Genomic DNA, 12,294 nt, shown 5'->3' with positions numbered 1-12,294 from the left:
TTTGTGTATTTATGTTTTTTAGAAGATTTGGGAAGTTTTCCCCAACAATTTCTTTGAATACTCTTCCTAGACCTTTACCCTTTTCTTCCCCTTCTGGGACACCAATGAGTCTTATATTTGGACGTTTCATATTATCTATCATATCCCTGAGGTCCATTTCGAGTTTTTTCAATTTTTTTCCCCATTCTTTCTTTTATGCTTTCATTTTCCATTCTGTCATCTTCCAGGTCACTGATTAGTTGTTCAACTTCCTCTAGTCTTGTACTATGAGTGTCCAGAATCTTTTTAATTTCGTCAACAGTTTCTTTAATTTCCATAAGATCATCTATTTTTTTATTTAGTCTTGCAATGTCTTCTTTATGCTCTTCTAGGGTCTTCTTGATTTCCTTTATCTCCCGTACTATGGTCTCATTGTTCATCTTTAGTTCTTTGAGTAGCTGCTCTAGGTGCTGTGTCTCTTCTGGTCTTTTGATTTGGGTGCTTGGGCTTGGGTTATCCATATCGTCTGGTTTTTTCATATGCTTTATAATTTTCTGTTGTTTTTGGCCTCGTGGCATTTGCTGCACTTGATAGGGTTCTTTTAGGATTTGTAGACAAATTGAAGTCCTTATCTCTAATTCATCAGATCTACAGCTTCGTGGAGTACACTTTCTCTAACTAACCAGCAGGTGGCGTCCACGAGCCACCTGTTCTCCACAAGCCAGTTCTCCCCTGCTTAGCCTTTTTGGTGAGTGGGGGAGTGAGTCTTGTGGGGTCCAATTGGTGTACCAAGCTTGCGTGTGTAGTTGGTGTTGCCTGCCTTGTATATGGGGCGTGTTTCTGGGCAGTCAGGGAGGGGGGGGGTGGCTGTAACAATCAAATCTCCCTGGTGATCCTAGAGTTTTAAAGGTGCTGCAATAGTCTAATCCTTCAGTTCAGTCCTGCCACAGTTTGTCTCTGCCACTGACCCACAAGTCCTTGGTATTGGCGTATGGCTCCTGAGACTTGCAAGTGGGCCCCTCTTCCAGTCCGTGCACCCCGGGTCCTCTGTTGAGGGATGACTGTGCTATGTCACAGGTGAGTGCCGTCCCCTCAGGGCAGTTCTGGGCTGCTGGGCTGTGTAGGGAGTCTCCCAGTCTGCTGAAATGATGGCTGAATGGGGCTTTGTTAATTCACACTGCTCTACCTTCCCAACTCTGGGACAATCAGCTGAGGTTGCAGGGAAGGCTAATGTCCACGCCCAGTTTTGTGGTGTGTGCCTGTTATTTGAAGCACTTCCGTCACACTGCGTTGTCTGGGTCAGTTCTGGGCTATGGGGCTGGCGATGGGCAGGAGTGTTTCCTGTCCACCAGGATGATGGCTGTGAGCGGACACCCCCCTTTTCTTGGGAAGTTGTGGTGTTTAGTGAATTTTCTCAGCCACTGGATTATTACGTTTTGTCTCAGAGCTCTCTTAGTTGTGCTCTGGACTTGACCTGCCCAAATAGCAAGCCTTTGAAGCTTTCTGTATTGGGCTTCTTAGAGTAATTGATTTAGAAAAAGAAAAAAGGATTAAAAAAAAAAAAAAAAAAAACGGGCCCTCCTCAGAGATCTAATGGGTTATTGAAATGCTAAGAGACAAAGCAACCAGGGCCATTAAGGAAAGGTCCACAGGGCAGAGAGATCAGCTTTTCTTCGGGATTTGCATATGCGCCTCAGGGCCCTTCCCCTTTCTATGTTCACCAGAACTCCAAAAATCCTCCGCTTTTATTTTGGAGTTTTTCGTGCTGTTTTTTTTTTCTATGCCTGTCTCCTCTCTGCTGGGCTGGCTGCTCTCAGATTCTCTGGTGTCTGGTCTCAGTCTATCTATGGTTGGAGTTTGAATCAGTAGAATGAGTTTCTGATAAGGGCTGCCACTGCAGTTCTCCCTTCTCCTTCCCGGAGCTGACAGCCCCTCCTCCCCCGGGACTGAGCCTGGCAGGGAGGGGCGCGGGTCCCCTGGCTGCAAAAACTTAGAGATTTCGCTGATCTCAGCAGTTCGACATGTTCATGAGTGTTGTATGAAGTATGCCCAAAGTCAGATTGCTCTGTGGTGTCCAGTCCACGCAGTTCCTGGCTTTCTACCTACTTTCCTGGAGGAGTAACTAAAACATACAGCTCACCAGTCTGCCATCTTGCCCCGCCTCCCTACCCCTCTATTATTGACCTCTAGTTATAGTGTCATACATTTGTTCTAGTTCATGAAAGAGAACTCTAATATTTGTACAGTTAATCACAGAGATTGTCCATCACAAAACTCACTGTTTTATACATTTTCATATTTCAACCTCCAACTTTCCTTCTGGTGACATACATGATTCTAAATCTTCTCTTTCCACCACATTCACACACTATTCAGCACTGTTAGATATTCTCACAATAACATGCTACCATCACCTCTGTCCATTTCCAAACACTTAAGTTCAATCTAGCTAAACATTCTGCTCATAATAAGCTACCGCTCCCCATTCTTTAGCCTTGTTCTATATCCTGGTAACCTGTATTTCACGTCTGTGAGTTTACATATTATAGTTAGTTCATTTCAGTGAGACCCTGCAATATTCATCCTTTTGTGTCTGACTTATTTCACTCAATATAATGCCTTCAAGGTTCATTCATCAACCCATTTTTTTAAGATGGTTTTGTTCACACACCATACATTCTGTCCTAAGTAAACAATCGATGGTTCCCTGTATAATCATGTAGTTATGCATTCACCAGCACCACCACTATCTATGTGAGGACATTTCTATTTCTTTCACAAAGAAAGAGGAAGAGTCAAAAAAGATACAGAGACAAAAGAACAAGAAAAAGAAAGAAAAATGACAGCTAAAAAGCAACAAAAGAAAACATAAAATTAAAGTACAATAAAAGAGTCAGACAACATCACCAATGCTGAGAGTCCCATAATCCTCCCTTATATCCCCCTCCTACAGAAATTTAGCTTTGGTATATTGCTTTTGTTACAATAAAGGAAGCATAATACAATGTTTTTGTTAATCATAGTCTCTAGTTTGCATTGATTATATTTTTTCCCCAATACTATCCCATTTTTAACACCTTGCAAAGTTGACATTCATTTGTTCTCCCTCAGGTAAAAACATATTTGTACATTTTATCACAATTGTTGAGCACTCTGGGTTTCACTAAGTTATACATTCCCAGTCTTTATTTTCCCTCTTTTCTTCTGGAGTGCCACATGCCCCTAACCTTCCTCTTTCAACCATACTCACAGTCATCTTTGTTCAATGTACTTACATTATTATGCTACCATCATCCAAATCTATGTGCTAAACCTCTCACTCCTGTCTTTTCCTATCTGTCTGTAGTGCTTCCTTTAGTATTTCCTGTAGAGCAGGTATCTTGTTCACAAACTCTCTAATTGTCTGTTTGTCAGAGAATATTTTAAACTCTCTCTCATATCTGAAAGACAGTTTTGCCGGATATAGGATTTTTGGTTGGCAGTTTTTCTCTTTCAGTCTCTTAAATATATCACACCACTGTCTTCTTGCCTCCATGGTTTCTACTGAGGAAATCCACACTTAATCTTATCAAGCTTCCCTTGTATCTGACAGACTGTTTTTCTCTTGTTGCTTTCAGGATTCTGTCTTTGAAGTTTGATAATCTGACTAAGTGTCTTGGCATAAGTCTATTCAGATCTATTCTGTTTGGGGTATGCTGCACTTCTTGGATCAGTAATTTTATGTCTTTCATAAGAGACGGGAAATTTTCAGTGATTATTTCTGCCATTATTGCTTCTACCCCTTTTCCCTTCTCTTCTCCTTCCAGGACCCCCATGACACATACATTCACGTGCTTCATGTTGTCATTCAATTCCCTGAGACATTGCTCATATTTTTCCATTCTTTTCCCTATCTGTTCTTTTCTGTATAGGATTTCAGGTGTCTTGTTCTCCAGTTCCTGAATATTTTCTTCTTCCTCTTGAAATCTCTGTTGTACGTCTCCATTGTGTTCCTCATCCCTTGTGTTGTGCCATTCGTTTCCACAGACTCTGCAGTTATTTTTCCAAACTTTCAATTTCTTCCAGTGTTTTCGCCAAATGTTTTCTTTATATCTTTCACCTCTTTTGCTATATCTTCCCTAAATTTGTTGAATTGATTGAGCATCAGTTGTTTCAATTCCTGTATCTCAGATGAAGTGTAGGTTTGTTCCTTTGGGCCATATCTTCGTACTTCCTAGTGTGATTTGTAGTTTTCTGTTGTCTAGGCATCTGGTTTCCTTGGTTACCCCAATCAGATTTTCCCAGACCAGAATGAGCTCAGGTCTCAAAATGAGGCTATAATCAGTTTCATGTTTCCCTGAGGATGTGTCTTATGAGACTGACAGACTTTTCTGTGAGGTCTCTAGCCACTGTGCTTTTTTTAACTTGCCCAGCAGGTGGCACCTGTCAGCCTGTCGATCCCCACTGCTGAAAAGACGTATGGTTTCTTTAGTTCTCAGCTTAGGTTGTTTCTGGTTTGATTGTTTTCCCCAGGCCCTGGGGTCTGAGTTCTGAAGGGAGGGTAGGCACTTAAGCTTGGCCCCACCTCCCTCCTCTTAGGGAAGATACATCCCCTAGGGAGTTATCTTCTGTACCTGAATTACTCTTTTGTTTCTCTGACTCTGTTAATTCCACCCCTGTCTGGGTCAGAGCACTGCAAACTGAAAATGGCTGAGGCTTTCTCCACTGAACTACTCAGATTGAGAGGGAAAAAAAAAAAAGGGAAAGAAAGCCCCTTATCAGAGCTAGTCCACAGCTCCCGGTTTAGTCCTTCAGCCAGAGACAGCAACCGGTTTCCTGGGCTCCCTTTCCAGGATGAAGGCACCCTCCGGATCTCTAAGGTCAACGGTCTCCAAAAGCCTCTGCATTTTTTTTTTCCATCAGCCCCACTTCCTCTCCACTGAGAGTGACCTCAGGTACTTTGCTGCTTGTTAGGGGTTTGTCTATGTTTGTAGCTTGTATTCAGCAGTCCACATTTGTTAATTAAAACCCCAGCTGGAGCTAGGTTGAGCTATATTCACTTGCTCTGGGACTGCTGCCTTCTCCCATAGCGAGGTCTTGCAGCTCAGCCTGCCAAGAGGGGAGGGGACTCCTGGCACAGTTCTGCAGTTTTTACTTATAGTTTTTATGCTGCTATCTCAGCCATTCCACCCATTCCAGGCTGGTGTACGATGTGTGGACACTCACGGTTGTCCCCCAGCAGTTGTTCCAGACTATTTACTAGTTGTTACTGGTTGTTTATTAGTTGCTCTAGAGGACAAACTAAATTCCACACCTCTCTCTGTCACTATCTTGCCCCTCTGGATATGAAATTCAATATCCATTTTTTATAAAGGAATAAAATCAAGCCACTTTAATGTAATTAATATGCTCACATTGGTTTCTCTCTGTCCCAAGCCTTTAATACATTCCCATTAAAGTCAGCAAAAAGACTAGGAATGCGCAGTATCATGACCATTATTTATTTAACTTTGAGTGCTACCACCCAATGCAGTGAGCCAAGTAAGCAAGATAAGAGGTATAAATATTGGAAAGGAAGAGGTAAGAGTATGCTTACTTACAGTTATCATTTTGATTTTGCAGTAAGACTAAGAATCAACTGAAAACTATACAAAACAAAGAAGAGAGCTTAACAGCAAGACTGGTTACAAAGTAAACATAAAAAAATCAAGTTTTCACATAAACCAACAACAGAAAAGATTTAAAAAAGACAATTTATAATACTACAAAAAATAAAAGTTCTTGGGAATAAGCCTAATAAACGCATAGAACATAAAACAATTTATTGAGGGACATTTAAAATGACTTGAAAAAAATGGATGGATATACAATAAAATGTTAACTCTTCCCAAATTAAACTAATACAATCTGGGTTAGTAATTACATACACATAGTCAATAGCGTGTTTTTTAAAAGAATGAAGAGAAATATAAAACTAAAATAATTAAAAACAGTATAGAACAAGCATGGGAATAAACATTTCAATGGAACGGCAAACCCAGAACTAGGAATCTGGTTTATGTTAAAAGTTGCATTTCAAATAGTGGAGAAAGAATAGATCATTTAATAAAGACTGTTAGCACAACTAGGTAGCCATTCAAAAAGGGGGAGGGGGCAGGTTTAAAATGTTTTAAAAAATGAACCCAGGGTAGAACACTTAAATAAATATTATTTAACTTTTGAGTGGAAGGAAGGTCTTTTTTAAGACACCAAAAGGAAAAAAAAAAAAAAAAAAGGATAGATTTGAGTATAGTACAGAAATAAACAAATGCTTTCATTCAGCAAGATAACAAAAATAAAGTTAAAAGAGAAAAAATATATATATATTTGTATTTGCTTATATTTACAAAGATAGAGATCTGAAATGATATATAAGAAATCAATTAAAGTGTTTATTTGTGGAGGAAGAATGGGAATGGGAAAGGGACATCGCAATATGCTTTTATATTATATACATATATATGTATTAGTGTTTGTAATACCTTTTCAAAAAAGGTATTACAATTGGTTTCTTATGTATCATTTCAGATATCTATCTTTGTAAATATAAAGTTAAAAGGGAAAATATTTGCAATTATATTGCAATTACGTTTTGTTTTCTGAATTATTACAAAAGAGTGTGCTTTCCCTGATAATCAGGAAGAAATGTTTTCATTTATATATATTTAAATCTCTTTTCTTTTTATTATTTTGACTTACGTATGTGTGTCATGTATAGACTAGAGGACTTGAATTTATACTACTTGAAGTAGATCAGCCACTTTTGAAATCTGTATTAGACAAAACTGCCCTATCTTCTTTTTTTTTTTAAAAAGATCCTTCTGTATCAATAAGAAAAACTACAATTAGATAACTTTAAAAAGACTAAAATTGTGATTACAACAGGAAGTAATATCTATTCATATAAAAATACTATAAATCAATTCAAAAAAGAAAGCAGCTATTGAAGCAATGGGGATTGCAGTCTGGAATCATTTTTATTTTAAATTTTGTTGTTGTTTTTCTCAAAGTATTCTTAAAATACACAAAATTAAGAACAAGAAGCAAACAGGCCATTTATCTCTTCCTGGGGCTATTCTTCCAATCTTTGCTGCTACTGCTATTTATTCATCTAGTACCAAAAAGATGGACAGTTCAGCCCCTCAGATGCATTTTTCTTCTCTTTTTCATAACCCCATTCATTCATTCACTCATTCATTCACCCACTCAAGTTTTTGAAAAGGTATTATAAACACTTATATATATATATATGTGTGTGTGTGTGTGTGTCCCTTTCCCATTCTTCCTCCACAAATGAACACTTTAATTGGTTTCTTACATATCATTTCAGATATCTATCTTTGTAAATATAAGCAAATACAAATATATATTCTTAATTCTACCATTCTTTCTCAACACAAAAAGGAGCATATTATACACACTATTCCATATCTTACTCCTTTTTTAAAAAAATTCACAATATGCCTTAGAGTTCTTCTACATCAGTACGTAGATCTTCCTCATTCTTTTTTTTTTTTCCTCACAACTGCACAGTATTCCATGGACTGGATGTACCACAGTTCACTTAACCAGTTCCCGATGGAGGGACACTGCAGTCATGCCTATCTTGCTATTTCAAACAATAATGCCAAGCATAACCATGTACATACTGCATGTGTGTTTCTGAGTGTACCTTTGATACAGCCCCTGAATAAGGTTCAGGATATTAGATTACCACAAGGTCACAATGTTCACTAAGCTGAGAAGTTGGCTCCTTTTCTGTTCTCATCTCTAATTATATACAGCAACATGTAGCAAAAGATTTAAAAATTTCTTGGACCAAGCTATTATACTCCTAGGGGATTTATTTCATAAAAATAAAGTGACTAAATAGAATACCCAAGATGAACTCATTTCTATTAAAAATGCATATATATACATATATGCACACATCAATATGCATAGAAAGTATTTAAAAATATCCATTGAAATGTTAACTATTATTTTATATGGTGGATCTATGGAGTGCTTTGTGTGGTTTTTTTTGTCCCTTTTGGCATATCAGTGTCATATGCATACTGGCTATCAGTAAAGCTACTATTTCTGTAATATAAGATTAAAAACTAAACATAAAATGTTAACTAAAATTAAGTCGGATACATTCCTTCAATGTGTCTTATATTTGTATATTGTTTTAGAGTTCACAAAGTTTTGTGGGTTTTTCTTTTTTCCCTGGTTGCTGCTACATCAAAAATAATCATTTATTATCTTGAATGAGACATTTTTCCGTCATTCACAAAGTATTTTTATGTGCATCATTTAACTCTTAAAATAACCCTAGGTATTTTCATTTTATCAAAATGGAAAAGGAGGTGAAAGGCATTTTTGTCCAAGGTCATATAAACAAAAAGCTTGCAGGACAAACTTCAAACCTAGGCCTTCCGACTTCAAATGTGGGGTACTATCAAAATTTGATTGTTACTTTCTTAATTTGTAACACCACCACAGGAATTAAGCACATAACTAGAATTTGACAGCTTTATGAATTACAATTACACAGTATGAACATTCAATATGAAATGCTCATAAAATTAGATCTTACTGAAAGGAGAGCACTGGCATACAATCCCCAAAACTCAAGTCAGAAGAGGATGTGCATTTTAAGTCTGCTTCTAAACATAATACCTGAAACTGGCAAAATATATGCTTAATTTGGCCTAAAATACATGCATAATAAAAGTGGTAGCCTCTCAAGCTGGAAGATCCTCAATTTCAAGATGACCTTTGCCTTTGCCACCAGAACTGACCCCTGCTCTCCTTCTGCAACACCTTGGGGTGTCTCCAATCACCTTACGGAATTTCAAAATATTAATAAGCCACACTGTTCAAGACATGTGGGTATATATATATATATATATTTTTCAAGTTTGATACTTCCAGAACATCCACAACAGACATACCAAAAAACGGATAATTAGAAGTCTATTCTACCACAAAAATATTCTTTAAAAAGCCCCTACTTTTAGTCTAGTGAACTCCTTCCTCTTCACCCACCGAAGTCTATCTCAAATATCACCTCATCTGGGAAATTCTCCCCTAGCACTTCAGGTACTACTAGTTACTCCTTCCTCCTGGTTTAGACAGGATTTTATTCATATCTCTATAGCCTCGCTTATCTCAAGATAAATCAGTGTTCATCCATCTGTCTCCCTTGCTAACTTGTGAGCTCCTTGAGAATAAGTGTGATTACATTTTCACACCTTGAACAGTGCAGGGCCCATAGGCATATTAAGAGAGGAAAAGCATTCAGGGAGAGGGAACAGCACGTACAGAGGCTCAGAGGTGGGGAAAAACCCGGCAGATTGAAGAAACAGCACTTTAGGAAGTCTAGAGAGGCAAGAAATGAGCTGGCATAACAGCTAAGGCCAGAAAACCAAGGGCCACCTTGCTCCTTGGGCCCTGCACAGACCTGTCACCATAGAACCTCTCCATCTGCATTTAGTTTTTGGTTTATAGGTCTCTCTTACGTTAAACTGTGAGCTCTCAAAGGCAAGGTCTCCAGGAAGAAATCCTAGCTACAGTCCTCTACAAAGGAACAACTGAGTGATTACTAAACACAAACACACTTTAGACTATACAAGTCTATACAAAAATAACTTGGGTTTCCAGCAGCCCTTACTCACACTAATATTCAATTCATAGATCTGCAGTTTGTCCAGGTACTTTTCTTTGCCGACTGCTAATAATTCTGTCATGAATTCTTTGTATTGCTCTAGATATCTGGGCATTTGCTAGAACAGCTTTTAAATCTTCCTCTTTTTAGTGTGATTTATTAACAAGGCTCCAACATATGGTCCAGCAGACCATGCTACCACCTGAAAGTAAAGATTCCTTTCAATCCACTCTATTAGACCCACTTCTTTATATTCATGATACAGTGTTACCATGGTAAAATGCAAGGAAACATATTGATATACATGTTACAGATAAGATCAGGAAAACAGTAAGAATTTTTCACAAAATTTGCCAATTCCTGGCAAAGAAAGAGTGGATATGATGTAAAAACTCCCTGTTTACATTTTGCCACCAAGAACTAGGACAAACAACTTCAATTTATGTAAAGTCATGAAACTAAGCACTGTTAGAATTTACAATTTTATCTACACACATACACACTATCAGGCTTATTCCAGTATTTCAATTTCTTCCTTCCCCCAAACCCAAACCATCTTGGTCAACTACCTAAATTAATGTTTCCAAAAATCTAAAATCTCAATTGAAACTAAGAGTGGTGAGTTAGTTTCTCCCCATAAAATTCTTGGCATAATTTCATTTTGATTTATTTAGGTTCAACAAAGTTGGCATTATTATCTAGAAACATATGGTTAGAAAACACCACCATTAAAAACTAAATTGATAGACTATGAAGGTAAATACAAATTCTCTGAATAGGTGTTTATAAACAGATTGAATATGGTACTTTCCCCAGTTTGGGTGTGATCACATCGTGCTACACAGCCCGAGTACGTCCTATATTTTATGATAAACTACAGTGAGTGGACAGGCCCTCACTTACACTGCACATGCTAGTTAAGCCGTTTAAAGTATAACCCAATTCCATGTACTTACGAAGACAAAACCAAACCAATAAATATTAAAACCCTCGCTGCCAGTAACCCTTCTCACCTCATTTCCAGAATTACCACCCAAAGACCTTTATTGGGACAAAGATCCTAGAGAGGGCACAGTGATCAAATGCCATCTTAAAGAAGGCAAAAAATAGTTTACCATTCACAAACCCGATTAAAGTTCCCAACCTTGCAAAGCTCCCTGTACGGTATATTTCCCCCTCGCATTCACTTTCCAGATGCCTGGAAGGGGCACGTGGAAAATGTTAGTTTCCGAGAGAGATGAGGATAAAATTTAGGGGGTGGGAGGGTGAAGGACCGACGCGCGGAAGGGAAGGCAGAGAAGTGGTCAGGGTCCCCAATTCAAATGGGGTCTCCGGAGTGAGAGCTGAAGGAAAGGGGGAGGTGGAGTGGGCACCAGTAATGCAGACCGCGCGATGGGGGAGGGGGGTCGCGGGGGAGGGGGGGGGTCAGCCGAATGGGGGAGGGGCAAAAAAGCACAACCCCCCCACCCCCACCCCAGAGCCCAGGCCGGGGGTGCAGCACCGGCCAACGCGCCGAGTAGCGCTGCACTGGGGTAGCGAGGGGACTCAGAAGCCAGAGAAGTTGGGGGGACGGCGCTCCTGTGTGGGGAAAGAGCCCCCGAGGGGCAGGGGGAGACCTCAGCGGACGCCCCTTCCCGCCGATGGCCGCGACTGGGGGCCTCACCGGTTACCCTCCCCACTGGGGTTCGGAAAGGGAGGAGCAAGGCGTCTCCAGAGCCCCGAGAGCCGCGCTCCCCTCGGGTCCCTTCCCCGGTAGCCCGGCGCCCGAGCCCACCTGGGCTAACCAGAAGCCCCTCCTCCAGACCGTACTCCGCCACTCCTCCAAGAGCTTCAGCCGTAGCAGGAAAGGTGGCCGTCCCCAGAACAGTGTCGGCCTTCAGCACTAAAACGCGAGCCACAGCACGGGAGAAGCGCCTCTACCACACGCCAGGTTACCTATTACTGCATACTGGCGCCTCACCCCGCCCCCGAACCCAAGCCATTGGTTGCCGGGCACCGCCCCATTCGTCTATTGGATCGAAAAGGGTGCCTCTCAGTCACCTAGAAGGGCATAAGTGGTATTTATTGGTCTAAATGTGAAACAGTTCCCGCCCACTCCATCAGAAATTCCAGCTTCTGATTGGTCTTAACGTGTGTCTTTTCTCCTCCTCGGTTCTTTTTCTCCCGGTGGAGCGCCTCCTTGCGGGACACATCGGCTCTGATTGGCTGAAAGACGCTACTCTAATCCTGGATAGGCATTGCGCCAAGGATGCGTCTGGCCCCCACGTGGGGGAGGAGCCCGAAGGCGCAGCACCCTCCGGGTTTGTTTACACAGGCTCTTGCTGCCGCTTCCTTCCATTGGTTGAACCAGGAGCCACTCCTACCGGGTTGCACCACTCAGTCTAGCGACGAGCGGGGGTGGGGGCCTCAGTGGGATTTCCCTGACTGTCATCACCTTAGGAGGAGTTTAGAGCAACCTGGCGCTGGGCTCCGTAGCGGGAGACTGGTGAGCCCGACTCCTTGAGGGGCCGGAATGAAGCAGAGGTACTCTTCCACATTTCCACACTGAGTGCTTTTAGAAAGTAAAGTATCTTATTTTCCCCTTGGATTTCCCTCCAGTCTTCGCCTGCGTCCTACTCTGGCTGTGTTCAAGGCCCCCTCTCTCT

The 12,294-nt window shown here is 40.7% G+C and overlaps 1 protein-coding gene across 1 annotated transcript in view; it reads right to left on the bottom strand.

Annotated features, from left to right (window-relative positions):
• Positions 1–11,604, bottom strand: part of PAIP2B (poly(A) binding protein interacting protein 2B) — a 61,461-nt gene extending 49,857 nt beyond the window's left edge. The window contains exon 1 of the mRNA XM_037807050.1: positions 11,424–11,604. The gene's annotated coding sequence lies outside the window, so the exon portion shown is untranslated. The remainder of the gene's footprint in view (positions 1–11,423) is intronic.
• Positions 11,605–12,294: the final 690 nt, after the last annotated feature.

The sequence above is a fragment of the Choloepus didactylus genome, chromosome 17, assembly GCF_015220235.1.
Source record: "Choloepus didactylus isolate mChoDid1 chromosome 17, mChoDid1.pri, whole genome shotgun sequence".
NCBI lineage: Eukaryota > Metazoa > Chordata > Mammalia > Pilosa > Megalonychidae > Choloepus > Choloepus didactylus.
Note: the sequence above shows the minus strand (reverse complement) of the source record. Positions and strands in the feature narration are given on the sequence as shown.